This window comes from Puma concolor, chromosome E4, assembly GCF_028749965.1.
Source record: "Puma concolor isolate L17-30 chromosome E4, mPumCon1.1.hap2, whole genome shotgun sequence".
In the NCBI taxonomy this organism is placed as follows: domain Eukaryota; kingdom Metazoa; phylum Chordata; class Mammalia; order Carnivora; family Felidae; genus Puma; species Puma concolor.
Window position 1 is genome coordinate 7075168 of NC_141683.1, and position 16309 is coordinate 7091476.

The following is a 16309-nucleotide window of genomic DNA, read 5'->3' on the forward strand; positions in this document are numbered from 1 at the left end:
TTCGCACTCCTTATTTCTACAAATGCCATCAACTTTATCCAAGTGAAAACCCGGTTTTAGCTTATGACACCCCGGAAATAAGAATAAAAACCGAGGCTCCCTGGGAACATTCTGAGGCATAAGTGCCAGGATCTTTGGATTTGCAAACAAACCGTTCACATAATGCTCAGAAAGATCTCTTCTTCCTAATTAACTTCTATTCTCATCTACCCTCTTGTCTCGAGAGACACATGGCTAAATTAGTTGGGGAGGTGAGAGCCCACGCGCGCCCTGACTGTAAGCGTACGCGTTTTTGAATCAATGTTGTTACTCATGAGAGAGCTTCTTTAAGCTGCCACGGGCCACACAGAGGTGGGCGTCCAGCACATTCGCAGTGACCCTGACTTTTCCCTGAGACTCTCTCAGCACATTTTTTGTTTCCAGAATTGTAGGACTCTAACCTGATGATTTGTGTTCCCGTTTTCAGCCTTAGCTCACCCGATGTTCAGCAGCATTGCCCTGGCTTCCCCCTGCCACTTTGAGTGAACGTGCTCCTTCTTATCAGCCCTGGATCAGGCTTGGGACCCTCAGGCTTGGGGCCTCGTGAATGCTATGCCTCTTGGGCTCTCATGGAGCCCGCGGCCATGACCTAGATACTTTTGTCTGTCGTGTTCCTTTTCAGGGAGCTAAGCCCAAGATCTCCTGCAACTCTTTTGAGCGCCATATTGGAGATTCGTACCCAGGGGAGTGTTTTGTCCCTGGGCAGCCTGAGACCCTGGGACTCCAAATTACCTGGCTGGTGTTGAACTTTCAGAATTTTTATCACGTGTTTCAGCCTTGGGACCCTGGTGTACATGCAGACTTCTACACAGAGGAAGTGTTTGCATAAGAGGATTGGTATGCTGGGGTTGGGTCATTCTTCCATTAAATGGACATTAAATATGTATGTTTGTTAAAATGTGCATTCAAAGCAAAAATTTGGAAGCCCTGGGACTCTAATTTTGGGATTTGAGGCCATGACAAGCCGTTAGAGGAGATGGTTTTGGGGAGCTGCAGGTATGAGGTGTGGCTCAGTCATTAATCACCTGCAGGGCACTATGGGGACACGGCAGAGTCCAGGCCCCCGAACTGCTTAGAGCTGCTGAGACAGAAAAGGAAACCCTATGCTGTGTGGTCCAAACCAGCGCTGTCTTTCCCTTATTCTGTCTTCCACGTGTGTTGTGGTAGTGAAACGAAATAAGAGAAATACTGAACAGTGCTGGCTTATATTTCAGTGGTATTTAAGACGCTGATAAATAATTTAGGGTCTGGGGAGATCAGGACACGAGAGGAGGAACTGAAAAACAGAGGTAATTTACCAGTGTCTGTTTATAGAGTCAAACCCTTGACTAACTGGGATTTTATGACTGACCGCAGTAGATCTAATCATTCTTTACAACCATTAGGTGGCATTAAATACGTTGACCACATTTTCTTGGAAAAGTGATCAATACTACTCTCCAGATCTCACTTCTAACTGAAGCTCAAAGTTACTTTAAGTAATTTAGCTGTAGTAGAGCAAAGTCCCGATAAGTCACCTTTGCCACAGAATCTGGGCCAGATGGCATGTGCCTAATGAGCAGTTGTGTCTGCTCGTGTACATGGTGTGAGCATGTGAGTGTCTCTATGTCTACAAATCATATGGCTTTGGGGCCATAAGTCATCATTGTGTGAAGCTTCAAATCTGCATCGGCACAAAAAAGAATCTTTCAGCTCATATATGCCTCCCTGTCCTCTGTATTGGACTGGTGTCAGCTTACCCTGTGTTTGGCTGTGACGAACAGACACATGGATTATTAATACTGGAAGGGATTTTAGAAGTTAGCTAGCCAAGTCTCTTGCACAGAGAAGGACTCTTCCCTGGTCTTCTAAATAAGATGATTAGTCAGCCTCCCCTTGAACGCTTCCAGGAATGGGGACCTCATATATCCATAAAGAAACACACCCACATTTTGGATGACTCTAATTTTTAGGACATTCCCCCCTTATTTTGGGTTGAGATCTGCCTCTCTGCAATTTCCTTAGTTATGACTCTGAAGCTCTGTTGTATGTTCGGAAAGTGCATCACATTTTTGAAGACCAACAACTCCTAGTGGAATCTTTCTTATTGATTTATTGATTGATTGATTGATTGATTTTTTGGCCTGGTAAAACATTCCAAGGTCCTCCAGCGAATCTTCTTGTTTTCTTTATAGAGAAACAACTTCCCTCTTCCCACTTGAACCTGTGGACTCTGGAGATTCTATGCCCTCATCACAGGGTCCAATACACGCTCCCTGAGGAAAGTCTCATTCTTCTTATGGTTCCAGCTGTACAATCTGGAGTTCTTCTCTCTCTCCTCTTTTCTTATTTTCTTCCCAGCATCCTCACCACAGACATTATTGTGCACAAAGCACGGAATCACATTCCTCACTTTTGCTTCTTTGTAAATACTGGCACTTCTTCCCTGCTTCCTTGTTGCATTATTTCTTCCATTTTCCTTTGAAAAATGTTCACCTCTCCCATCAGCAGGAACAAAGAGAGATACTCTGTTAGGTCCTTTTCTCTCTCCACCAGCTATAAAACCAGATTGTATTAACGGCCCATGGAACCGATGATTTCAAAAACACCAAAAACAATATAAAGTCTTATATTCGCTCTTGTTCTGCATAGAAGTTGGCTACCCAACTGGATTCACAAGTGTGACTTTGCGTATAGAATATTCACTGAATGTCTGTCGGTCCTGAAGTCTCTGGGTATGGAGTTTGTTGATGTGGGCTTAAAAGTAGCTGCTTCTAGCCACAGAAGCATTTTTTTTTTTTAAGATATGTCTCCTCAGGCAAGGGAAACAGAAGCAAAAATAAACTATTGGGACTACACCAAAATAAAAAGCTTTTGCATAGCAAAGGAAACCATCAATAAAACAAAAAGGCAAGCTGCTGAATGGGAGAATATATTTGCAAATGATATATCCAATGAGGGGTTAGTATCCAAAATACGTAAAGAACTTATACAACTCCACACCAAGAAAAAAAACCCAAAACAACAACAACAACAAAAACAAATAATACGATTAAAAAAATGGGCAGAGTGTCTGAATAGGCATTTTTCCAAAGAAGACATCCAGATGGCCAACAGACACATGAGAAGATCAATGTTGTTAATCATCAGGGAAATGCAAATCAAAACCACAGTGAGCTATCACCTTATACCCTTCAGAATGGCTAGAATCAAAAAGACAAGAAGTAACAAGTGTTGGTGAGGATGTGGGAAAAAAGGAACCCTTGTGCACTGTTGGTGGGAATGCAGATTGGTGCACAGCCACTGTGGAAAACGGTAAGGAGGTTCCTCAAAAAATTAAAAATAGTAATACCATATAACCCAGTAATCCTACTCCTGGATATTTACTCGGAGAAGACAAAAACATGAATTCAAAAAGATATATGCTCCCCTGTGTTTATTGCAGCTTTATTGTAAATAAATTGGCTATTGTAAACATAGCCAAGATATGGAAGCATCCCGTGACCATTGATAGATGAATGGATAAAGAAAACGTGGCATATATATGTAATGGGGTATTCTCAGCCATAAAAGAATGAAATCTTGCCATCTGCAACAATAAGGATGGCACTGGAGAGAGTTGTGCTAAGTGAAGTAAGTCAGAGAAATATAAATAACTATATGAATTCACTCATGGGTGGACTTTAAGAAACAAAACAAATGAACAAGGAGAAAAAGAGACGAACAAAAAAGCCAGACTCTTTTTTTTAGTATGAAATTTATTGTCAGACTGGTTTCCATACAACACCCAGTGAAGAGCCAGACTCTCAAACATGGAAGAGACTGGTGGTTGCCGGAGGTGAGGTGGGTGGGGGGACAGGCGTAATAGGTGAAGAAGATGAGGAGCCGCAAACTTCTAGTTATAAAATAAATAAGTCACAGGGATGATAAGTACAGCACAGGCAATAGAGTCAATAGGGTAATGATGTTGTCCGCTGGCAGGTGGAGATGACACTTGTCGTGGTGAGCACTGAGTAGGGTGCAGAAGGGTTGAGTCATTAGGTTGCACACCCGAAACTGACAGCCACCGTGTGTCGACTCTAACTCAGTTTCAGAAGTAGCTGCTTCTGCACACAGTTTAGATTTTGTCTCCTAACTATTTCAACCTCATGACTCTCATCCTCCTCTCAGAGCTGCAGCTCCTTTCTTCTCTACTACAGATTGTAATCGCATGAACTTTGGTCCTGCTCCTTGTCCACAAGGCACGGAACGTGAGAGAGGACGTGTCCTTGGCATGTCCTTTGTTTTTCAGATTAAGAGACAGAATCTCAGGGAGAGTGTGGGGCTCGTCCAAGGTTACGCCATTAGTTGAGCGGCGGGCCGGGCGCCATTTCCACTGAACCACTCAGCTGGCTAACTCTATTGGCTTTTGTAGAGAACAGACTTAAACTGTGGCATCTCTGATTTACATTGTGTGTGCGTGTGTGCGTGTGTGTCCACACAGGCATACCTTGTTTTGTTGTGCTTTGCTTTATTATACTTCGCAGGTGCGTTTTTTACAGATTGAAGGTCTGTGGCACCCCCGCGTGGGACAAGTGTTGGCACCATTCTTCCAATAGGTTTTGCTCCCTTTGTGTCTCTGTGCCACATTTTGGTAGTTCTCGCATTATTCTAGACTTTTCCATCGTTATATTTGTCATGTTGGTCTGTGATCAGTGGTTGTGACTCACTGAGAGCTCAGGTGATGGTTAGCATTTTTTAGGAATAAAGTAGTTTTAATTGAGGTATGTACTTTTTAAAAATGTTTTTAAGTTTATTCATTTAAAACCTTTTTTTTAATGTTTATTTATTTTTGAGACAGAGACAGAGAGTGAGTGGGGTGGGGGGGGGTGGCATTCAGAGAGAGAGGGAGACACAGAATCTGAAGCAGGCTCCAGGCTCTGAGCTGTGAGCACAGAGCCCAACGTGGGGCTCAAACTCGTAAACCAAGACATCATGACCTGAGCTGAAGTCGGACGCCTAACCAACTGAGCCACCCAGCTGCCCCTGAGTTTATTTTGAGAGAGACAGAGACAGCTCGAGTGGGGGAGGGCCAGAGAGAGAGGGAGGGAGAGAATCCCAAGTAGGCGCTGCACTGTCAGCACAGAGCCCAACGTGGAGATTGAATTCACGAAACCGTGAGATCCTGACCTGAGCTGAAACCAAGAGTTGGACGCTTAACCGACTGAGCCACACAGGTGCCCCAAGGTATGTGCTTTTTAAAGACACAATGCTGTTGTACAGTTACTAGACTACAGTATAGCGTAAATATAGCTTTTATATGCACTGGGAAACCAACAAATTCATTTGATTCATTGATTACGATATTAGCTTTTTTGTGGTGGTCTGGAACGGAACTCTCAGTATCTGTAAGGTATGCCTGTATATAGCTTTTCCTCTTTCTCACCTAGCGCATTGTCTGGTATTTGATAAAGTTGTCAAATGTAGGTTAGGGAATGTTTAGAGGCTTTTTTCCTTTTAAAAGTTGGGAATGCAGGGCACCTGGGTGGCTCCGTCGGTTAAGCATCCAACTCTTGGTTTTGGCTTAGGTCATGATCTCATGGTTCATGAGTTTGAGCCCCTCATCGGGCTCTGTGCCGTCACTAAGGAGCCTGCTTGGGATTCTCTCTCTCTCTCTCTCTCTCTCTCTCTCTCTCTCTCCCTCCCTCCCTCCCTCTCTCCCTCCCCCCCTCTCTCTGGCCCTCCCCTGCTTGTTCTCTCTGGCCCTCCCCTGCGTATTCTCTCTCTCTCTCTCTCTCTCTCTCAAAATAAATAAATAAAATAAATAAATAAAAATTGGGGAATGCATCTAAGGGAAAAGGAGTGGAATGAGTGATGAGGAATACAGTATGACCAGGGAAGTCAAGGCTTGGGAGACTGTGGAGTTTGTTTGGAAACATCTAAAGCTTTGTGCTGGGTGCCAGGGTGCCTACAAAGGCCATATATGTCAGTCCCTGATCTCCGTGAGTTTATAATGAAATAAATATAGTTGACCCTATATAAATGGGATAAAAATAGAGACAAGACTGAATCATATGAAAAAAATTAACTTGCAGATCAAGGCAGAAGATAATCAACATCAGTGAGGAGTTCAGAGAAGGGAAGACGATGGAGAGCTTGCTATTGTGTCGTTGTTCTCAGTGGAAGGTGGTGAGCGTGAGGCGGGAGGGAGGCCAGATGGAAAATGAGAAACAGGTGCTCTAGGACAGTCTTGTCCACTCAGTACCAGCCACAGGTGGCAAAAGGGCCGCCAACCCACAGTCCACTTAAGCTCCTGGAAGACACTGGGAGTGATGGAAAGGGAATGAAGGTTTAGTGAACACCTACTGTACGTCAGTCAACAAATATGTCCTGAGCACCTGCTCCATGGCGGGTGCTGTGTTTGGTGTTGGGGATTCAGCAACGGTCAACAGGGAAAGGTCTCTGCCTTCATGGAGCCTAAATTCAAGTGCAGGCCAGTCCATGTGGTAGGAACCAGACATCCCAGGTCCTGGTTTTCATCTTCAATGGATTTCGCAGTAGCTTACTCCCCACCCCACCCCCCCATCCAACCCCAGCCTTTTCTGAAGACTCTCTAACTTCCTGTGGCCTAGTCCTATCCTCTGCAAGCACGCAGGGATCCCTACGAGATAGGTGATGCACATTCCTGCAGTAACTTCTGGCCGGGATCCTGGCCACAGAAGTTCAGTCTTTCATTTGGCTTTGGAGACCCTTTTAAAATATCTGACTGCCATGACTGTTGAAGAGACTTATCCTGCAAAGAACCTAAAGCTCGGGAAAGAGCAGCCCATGGGTGTTTACTGTCAAACACACATTTTTGGCAAATCGCCTCTCAACTTCCTTTTCTGGGGGGGGGGGCACCGTGTGCGAGGGGGGCAGGGCCTGGACTGGCATGGTGCAGAAAGAGCAGCCGTCTGCCCCCAACCCCTGTCTGTCCCGACGTAAACGCCGGCCACTTTCCCTCGTCACTAGGGACTGCCTTGGAGTGGCGGGGGGCCAGGCAGCCAGAGAGAGGCAGGGGGCGGAGGGGCCAGGTTTGCGGGATGAGGGCGCACGTGGCCCTGTCCACTGGCTGGTGGAGGACCGCTCGGTGTACCTGCCCTTTGTCCTGATCGGGTCTGACCAACACCACATACTGCGTGATAAGGCCTCTGCACAGACGCAGGTCGTTTTACAGAATATGAGTTTCCTGGGGACCCTTCTGTGGTGAGCTGAACAGCATGGCTCTTGCCTCTCGACCTGGATCCCCTGTAGATTGGCCCTGTGGCTTTGGCGGGGTCCCGAGGGACGGAGCGTTGGGCTCCAGGCCTCCCCACGCTGTGCACCCGCTCCTTCCCGGCTGGTGAATGCTTGCGTCCTGCTCTGCGGGCGCCTCCCAGGACCCAGGGGGAGGCTCGCCTCATTTCTGTGGAGACCTTTGGCTGGACTTCTCTGCCTCTCCCAGAGGTGAGAGGCGGTGGTTCCTGCGGCCTCAGGCTTGGCACCAACTCGTCTCTGGGGGATCCAGGACCCAGGTCTCCAATCTCGCTATGGCTAGGGCCTCTCTGTCCCAGAGTGACCTCGCGGGCTTGCTCTCTGACTGGCTCTTCACGGCCCCTGGCGTCGGTGATTTTCATTCCAGATACGAGCCAATGGATTCCTGAAAGGGACGACGTGGGCTTCTGTCGCCATCTCTACTCTGGCCTTGGTCTGGCGGCGCTCTCCTCTGTGGTCTGGACCCGGAATGATGATGGACGCAGGCTGCCCGTTGTTTTTGTTTTGTGATATTTAAAGCCACCAAAGCTCTCATTACTGTAATACAGTATGTGCCTGGGCTGGAGGGAGGAGCAGAATCCCCCCTGGATCAGCAGGCGGTTCTGTTCGGTTGTGGTGAGCCTGGGGACGTGTTTGGCCCCGGGCCTGATGGAAGTCAGCGCGTCAGGGCTGAGGGGGGCCTTGGAGCCACACTCCATTCTTACCCTTCCCAGCCCCTCACTGGAACAAGGGGGAGGCTGAGCCTGATCAGGGAAAGGGATTGCCACTCAGGTGACGGTGGTGAGAAGCAGAGCAGGGACTAGAACTCAGATCCCGAGGCGGATTTGCGGTCAGGTGGTGAAGCTTCTGCCTCTGCCCTCCTTACTTGTTGAAGATCCTTTGGGGCCCGAGCCTAACTTTGTATCTGTAAGTTTATGTTCCATTTCTTAACGAAGTAGGCCTTTCAAATTGTCTGAGCTTCAAGAGCCATAGAAACGGCTACCGCTGACGAGAACTTTCTACTGCCCCGAATCGACCGTGTGTGTGAGTTTGGGTGTGAGCAGAACAGGCAGGTGTGAACACTGAGCTATCCTGATGCCGTGACGCCAAACCCAGCTCCGGGGTCAGGCGCCTGAGAGGCTCAGGTCAGTCAGTGGGAGACAGCAAGTGCCATGTTGGAGTCAGGTGGGAATTCCCTCCCAAAGTCAGAGTCATGCTGGCGGTATGACCGAAACCTTGCAAGAATGGAGTCGACCATACCTTTTGTGCCGGATGAGAGTGTCCCATTAGCCTGATAGTAGGGGTGGCTGTGGAAGATGTGGCATGGCACAGCTTTGGAACCATCGTAATCGTCCTATAAGTGACCATCGATGGATTGCCATCACACTTGCTACCTGTGTGATCTTGGGCAAATTGTCTCTTCTCAGTCTTTTTGTTTGTACAACGAGGATATAATAGTGATAGCCTCAGAGAGGTGTTCTGAGGACCACGTGAGAAGATTCAGGTAAAACTTAGCATACTCTCTGGCATCTCATATGTGTTCCATAAATGCTTATCATACTGTCATAAGCCCTGAGGTGCAAAACATTCCTGCCCTTCAGGAGCTCATAGTCTTATTGAGGAGATAAGATTTTCACACCATATGCAAGCACAGGTAGGGAGTGTAGAAGCTCCTTCCTGTCATCTGCTAAGGAGTATCAATGCAATGGAGTCGAAGGAGGAGACTCCTTTAGACTCAGAAGAAGTGCCAAAGAGAAGAAGCCTGGTGCTCTGTCTTCTCAGCTGGTAGCAGGTGAACTGGGACTCCTGGACATTCCTGGACACTGCAGACCCCTCAGGTCACCCATTCAACCACCCCAGCACCTTCACTACGTATCTCCAGACTCTGCTCTGCACTGGGAATTTGGAGAAGACCTTGACAAGGTCCATCCCTCCAGGAGCTCACAGCCTAGCCAGAGAGAAATATAGATAGATATATATTCACGGATAGAAATATAGAAATATTACAGCTAACAAATGTTATATGCATATCTACTTATGTCCCGAAACCAGTCATCTGAGCCCAAAGTGGGATGGGGTGGGTCGGAAGCTCAGAACCAGTTTGAAAGAAAGTAGGGATCTACTTGGTGAAGGGGGGGCAACTCAAAGCCATGAGCTCCTGTTGGAAGAAGCTGGTGGGTGTGAGCCTTCTGCCGGAGGGGTGGGGTCAGTTGCTCTAAATCAGAGTGTTCTGAGACTGAGATTGAAGCATCTCCAAGGCCAGGATGGGGCAGGTCCTTGGTTCCACACTTGGCCCTGGTGATGTGGTATCTTTGAGCTGGGCTGGGAAGTTGGGGGCGGTGAGTGGGCCTGGCGGACTGGGGAGGGTACTCTTCAGACATCAGGGGTGAGCGCCAGGCTCTGGTGACTCAATGGGGAACTTCCTGAAGGCAGATGGACTCTGCAGATGTCTCATACCCTTAAATAAACTTGTATTTTCTGCACCACTTGCTTCAGAGGCTGCCAGTGAAAGTAACAAGAAGGGAAGGTCCAGTCAGCAATGTGAAGGAAGTGTGAAATGGAAAGTATGAGAAGCTGATTTCTCTTGATGGAGGCCATTACTGTTTTGGCCAGGATGGCGGAAGCTGCAGGTACTGAGGAAGTGACTTGCTTGAAGGAAGGGGTAGGGACCCGGAAAGGAATCTCAGACACTTGGTTCAAACCCAGCTGCCGAATGAGGCTTTTGAGCTCTGCGATTTGGGCAGAAACTCTTGGGCCGTGTTCGTCCAAGGCGGCGGGGCCCGTGAGCCTTGGTGTCTGTATGTCCCTGGACCCGCAGTTGTGTGACACCCAACGTTCCACTTTGCCCTGCCAGCCCCGGAGTCAGAGCAAGATGGGAACTTGCTCAGCCGCTGTCTTGTTTGTTTTTCCAAATGTCTGTATGTGCCAGTCCTGTGCATCTCCCGCCAGGAACCAAGACCGATGCTTTCTGTTGTAACGTCTCCAGGTGACCCAGCCTGTGCCGGGCTCACACCAGATGCCCACTGGACACTTGTCACCTTGACTGTTGACCTTGTGTTCTTCTTATGCACCATCCCATTCATAAAACCACCACTAAATAATACCGAAATGCTAATAAGCGCCGACTGTCTCCCAGGCACCCTGCTGTAAGCCCTTTATAGGCACCATCTTGTTGAGTTATAACAACGACATCATTTTCCACCTCTACCCACATCTCACACTTCCCTAATCTAGAAAAGTGCCCTTCAGCCCAGAGATTACTTAGTATCCGTCTGTTAAAAGGGTCTGACCTGGGGTGCCTGGCTGGCTCCATCAGTAGAGCACATGATTCTTGATCTTGGGCTTGTGAGTTCAAGCCCCTTGCTGGGTGTAGAGCGTACTTTAAAATAGAATAGAATAGGGGTGCCTGGGTGGCTCAGTCGGTTGAGCGTCGACTTTGGCTCAGGTCACCATCTCACAGTTTGTGAGTTCAAGCTCCACGTCAGTCTCTGTGCTGGCAGCTCAGAGCCTGGAGTCTGCTTCTGATTCTGTGTCTCCCTCTCTCTCTCTGCCCCTCCCCAACTCATGCTCAGTCTCTCTGTCTCTCAATAATAAATAAACATTTAGAAAAATTTGATAAAAAAAAAAAAAAAAGCAAGGACTTCATGTTGTTGTTCTTGCCTATTTTATTTTATTACCATTGAGATGGCCCGTCAGTCAACCTACAGCATCCTCTGAGCACCTGCTGCACAGGTGCTGCTTGATCCCCAAATAAAGGTGTGGATGAGGGAGGTATGCTTTTTGCCTCTAACTTGCAGATTTATTGAGGAGACGATGCATAGGCACAGCAAGAGTAAGACAGAAATACAGATAACCATGAACATTTTGGAGCCGGGCCCTGTTCTACACACTTCTTGGCGATAACTCATTCCATCCACACGTCCCTCTCTGGGTGACATGCTTACCCTCATCTTGCAGCTGAGGAAACGGGCGCCAGGGCTCAGGTGTGGGGCCAGGTCCACACAGCCGGTGGAGGAGGAGACAGGATGTAGACTCAGCAAGAGTGGCCTTGACAAGGTGACTCAGAAGGAGCCACCAGGGAGGTTGGAGGCAGAGCTGGGGTTCTCAGGGGCCCAGGGGCCACAGGAAGGGGTGACCCACTGACTCAGGTGCTGCTCCCAGATTCACCGTTGAGCCCTCCAGGGTTTTAACCTCTTGAACTTGACTTCTGGGATTAAGGAGAGGGATGTATCTCTTGTTTACCGTTATTCCCCATGTGACCCCTTTACTATGTGGCCCAACTCTTCACTGTAGGCATGGGAGGCAATGGAAAGATGGGTAACAAGTAAAAACCAGGCCACGTTCCCAAACCAGTACTTAACGTTTGTGGGAGGCGAGGCCTTACTCAGGGAGGTTGTTCTAGTCACTTCTTACTGCGTAGTCACCTCACAGCTCAGACGGACCGCCACGGTATCGTTATTATCGCTCGTGCCCCCGAGGGGACGAGGCTCAGCTGGGCTGTTCTGGCTCCGGGTCTCTCCTGTGTTTGCAGCAGACGGTAGCTGGGGCTTGAGTCACCTGCCAGCCCTCCTCGCTCACTCTGCGAGCTGACCCTGCTGTCTGCTGGGACCTCAGCTAGGACGGGCAGCCTGGATACCAGAAGGTTGTGGCTTCTCCGTGTGGCCTGGGCTTCCCAGGGCAAGGGCTCTAAGAGAGAGGGAGCCAAGTGGTGGCGTATCCCCTTTGTGAACCAAGCTCTGAAGCTCCATAACTATCATTTTTCCTGCATTCACTTTGTGGGAGGCAAGACACTTGCCCGAGCCCGTTCAAGAGATGGGAGATAAGCTACCAGCCCTCACTGGGAGATGGTGGCAAAGCCACCGCAGAGATTTTCCCAGTAACTTCACTCTGGTTTAAGGAGACCAGTTATCCGGGACAGACCGGGCCTGAGGAAGGTGTGTGTGCTCAGAGTTTTAGGAAGGAAAAACAGGACATAGGGCCAGGAGAGGCTGTGTGACAGAACAGAGCCAGTGTGGAGGGCCAGGGCCCCGGGCACAGCCTCTGACCAGCGTTTGCCTGTGACGAGGCTGCTCGGCTGTTCAGGCTACCTTACTTTCCTCACCTTTAACCAGAGAGTTTGAGACGGGTGAGCTCTCCGGTCCCCTAAGCTTCCACTGTTGTGCATGTGTAATTTTGAGGACTAGTGCCTTTCTTTCATAACTTCCAACCCCCTGTGACCCGAGTCCCTCCTGCCGACTTTCCTGTGCCCAGGAACGCGTACAGGCTGCCCTCTGCTCCCCGGCACGTGAGCTGGGGCCGTGAGGAGCCTGGGACAGAGGGTGGGCTGGGGAAGGAATTGGAGGCTGGGTGGGAAAGATGTTCAAGTGCAGGACCATGGAAGCCGAGGGTACCTGTGATCTATCTAAATGAAGAGCCAGGGATTGCTGGAGCTCAGAGAGGCTGGGCCAGCTGCCCAAGGACTCAGCAGGCCCAGGGGTACGGGGTTTTAGAGCCTCTCATGGGTCTTTCTGTGTTTGGAAAATGCCCTGCCTTCACTCTGTATTTACTCTCCTTCCTCCTGCTGATGGCGTGAAGGCATTCGATCTGACATCCCTCGTGCTAACGATATAGAAAGTGAAATCAAGTGATGGCACACGTCAGTGTCCTGTGCCCCACTCTGTCCCTGGCAGCTCTTCTCTCCCCAGGTGTGAGGGGGAGGGGGGGAGGGGGAGGGGGGAGAAAGGATGAGATGGCCACCTGGCCTTTCCCCCTCCACCTCTACTCTACGACAGACTCAAGTTGTCTCTGTTTTACAACCCAAGGAGTGAGCTGGAAGGGAGCACAGCGCTCTTCTAACAAAGGCAGGAGCGTGGCCTGCGAGCCGTGAGGGTTACCTCGGGTCGTCTGGAGCATGTCCCATGTGTAAACACGGATCGGGCCACTGGGGGGCCTTTGGCTTAGCACTGCGGGGATGCATTTGGAGAAGCACGAGGTGGGGACTCCCAGAGGAAAGGGTGGGAGTGAGAAAGACTCTAGCAAGTCTTGGGGAGCCAGATAACGCCAGGTTGGCCAGGGTGTGTGTGTGTGTGTGTGTGTGTGTGTGTGTGCGCGCGCGCGCGTGCGTGCGTGTGTGCTCGCACGCGTGTGTTTGGGGGCCCATCTCTTGCCAAAACCAAGCTCATTTCTGCATCTTTGTTTGCTGAGTATTAAACAGTGCGAAGATTGCTCTTTCCATTTGTTGAATCTGAAATGAAAATGAGTCAGCAGGGAGGACCCAGGGCCCTGAGGGGCCCCTGAGTGAAAATGGACGGCCCTAAAGCAAGTGGGTTTTCGTCTCCCTGCCAGGCCCTGGTCTTCAACACACGCAGGTGCAAGAACTGAGCACACTGGGCCCACACCACGCCTCGTGTGTCTGCTCCCACTCGACCGAGTGCTTTTATCTCACTTCCCATTCCTGTCTCTGCCTTGTCAGACGCCCACCCTTTCCGGAAGGGAAGGCCTGTCTTTAGGTAGAGAGGCCAAGGCTGGAGTCTGCAGATAACTTTCCAGGAAGGCAGGCACTTCCTTGTTGGACCCTGTCACGGACTCAGTGTGAAGATGTCTGCCGGAAATCTGTGACTTTTTATTTTTCGCCAGAGGGGCGGTCACCTCAGATTGTCTCCAGCTTTGGGATCTGGGAGGACGGACTGTCTGGGGAGAATGACCCTTCTTGCTCTGTGCTCAGGCCGTATCCCTGAACACTTGATTATGACCTGGATTCAAGTATATCGAATCATAGGTTGAATGTCCCGGAAAGATTCGCTACTCGAAGGACCCGGGCACTGGATCATTGTACAAAGTGAAGAACTAGTTTGTGATGTGGACCCCTCCTCAGTGATTTATGAGTCCAGTTAAGTAGATGGAACATTCCTGTGTGCTGAATGTTATTTTAATCGTGCCACATGGAAACTTGTTATTCAAAGGTACCTGGCGCTTTGGGGTGGTGCAAAGAATTCTTCTGTAATGCGGATGAAAATTTCACAACGTATGAGTTTGGCAACTACAGGCATTTCTTAAAGTGGGGTGTACCTCTAGTTCTGCATCAGAGAAAAAGATGGTTTGTGCTCATATTCAGACTTGGGGGACAAAGAGAGCTCTACTCTCTGTGAGCGATGGTCTCGTCAGAGGCACTCGAAGCGTCCAACTAGTTAGAGCAAGAGGTCCCAACAGATGCTTGCTCTGCGTACTTTCCATATCATCACAGGAAATGATGGTACTTTTTCCCCCAAATAAATTCAGTGAACTATTATAGCTACATTTCTAAAAGTGTTTCAGTTTATATCTAAATATGTGTCATCTAAATTTTTATGTCTATCATCTATCATCTATTATCTATCTATCATCCATCTATATATCTATCTACCTATCAATCATCTATCTATCTATCTATCTATCTATCTATCTATCTATCTATCTACCTACCTACCTACCTATCATGTGTTTTCATTTCTGTAGTAAAAAAAGAGACACGGTGTAGGGCTCGTGCTCGGGAGCCCTGAAAGGCTGTTGTGCCACCAGTGTGGAGGGAGAGAGTTGAACTTGCTCCCACCCTTTCTCACTCAGCAGCCCCCAAATCATTTCCACACCCCACCCTCACCTACCATCCTATTTGGACACTAGAGTAGAGCCTGTTACTAGGGAAACAGTCTGATATTCAAGGCAGTTGGAGAAGGGGAGTGTGGTCGTCCTCAGGTGTGTATGACCTAGAGCCACAGGAGACTTGGGGCTGACCAGGAGTGAGCCCTCAGCGTGTGAACTGTCGCAGGATGGGATGGTGTCAGGCAGCGAGTGTGACTTGCTTTGCCACCATGGTGTGGCCCAGACTACGTTTCAACGTTTATTTATTTTTGGGACAGAGAGAGACAGAGCATGAACAGGGGAGGGGCAGAGAGAGAGGGAGACACAGAATCGGAAACAGGCTCCAGGCTCTGAGCCGTCAGCCCAGAGCCCGACGCGGGGCTCGAACTCCCGGACTGCGAGATCGTGACCTGGCTGAAGTCGGACGCTTAACCGACTGCGCCACCCAGGCGCCCCCAGACTACGTTTCAGAAAGAGGCTTTAGGAAGCCTCAATTTGCTCAATTACCCAGATAATTTGTAAGACATTTGACCTTCTAGATTCTTGTTTTTTTTTAATTCTTGCTTATTTCTAGTTGTGGCTGCCGCACTCCCATCTGCCCTCCATTTACTTGCTGGTTTTCCTGATGGCTTTGACCCACAGCCTGTCCAGATCCTGATGTGGGTGGTCCTGAGATGGACAGCTACCCGTCTCCTAGCAGGCCCGGGAAGTCCTGAGCCACGGTCTCATTGCAGTCAGTTTGGAATGTTCATCCAGCTTGGCCTGGGGAGGGGATTTTCACTGAGAAGAGGGAAGTGTGGGTTTTTTATTACAAGGGACACATTCTCTCTGGGCTACCTGTCCATTGATATTCCTTGGAAAAATATTGGGTTGTGAGTGAAGAAACACTGGCCTTAGAGTCAGAGCAACTGGAATTGATTCTTAACTCTTTCTAGTTTTGTGACCCAGGCAAGTCACAGTGAACCTGATTTTGATATAGAGATAAACAAGGTCTTTGACGTTAAATGACTTATATATTTTGACCTTAAATGACTCAGGGTCCAGCATGACAGATGGGTCAACGTGCCAACTCAGAGCATGTAAGTCTACGTATATTCTGGGTAAAGTGACTTAGGTCCTTACTTTCCTTCTTCGTAAAGGCAGTGGTAATCTTTCTCCTTAGAATTGTTGTAAGGCCCACTAGTAATGCATCCATAAGCATCCACTGAAGTACAAGTGTTCTAAAACAACAAAATAATGTCTAAGCGGCAATTCTCAACTGCTACTGTTGTTGTTGTTGTTGTTTGCTTACTTTATTCATGTATAAGATGTACCAACCGATAGTATGTCTCAATCCCACAAGTGATTCTTCAGGTACAAGACAAGTTCTCCATGTACCTCTAACCTCTGGGATATGCACAGTTGGTTGGAAAGCATCCTCCAATGCTTCTGATAGACTGCCCCC

General features: G+C 48.8%; 1 protein-coding gene across 5 annotated transcripts in view; it reads left to right on the forward strand.

Annotated features, from left to right (window-relative positions):
* The window catches only part of DDR2 (discoidin domain receptor tyrosine kinase 2), a 156410-nt gene that overhangs the window by 70284 nt on the left and 69817 nt on the right, over nucleotides 1-16309 (forward strand). The window contains exon 1 of one of the 5 annotated variants that reach the window (XM_086693128.1): nucleotides 4910-5244. The exons of the other annotated variants lie outside the window; for them this stretch is intronic. The gene's annotated coding sequence lies outside the window, so the exon portion shown is untranslated. Of the gene's footprint in view, nucleotides 1-4909; nucleotides 5245-16309 lie in introns of those variants that run through there. 5 annotated transcript variants of the gene reach the window in all.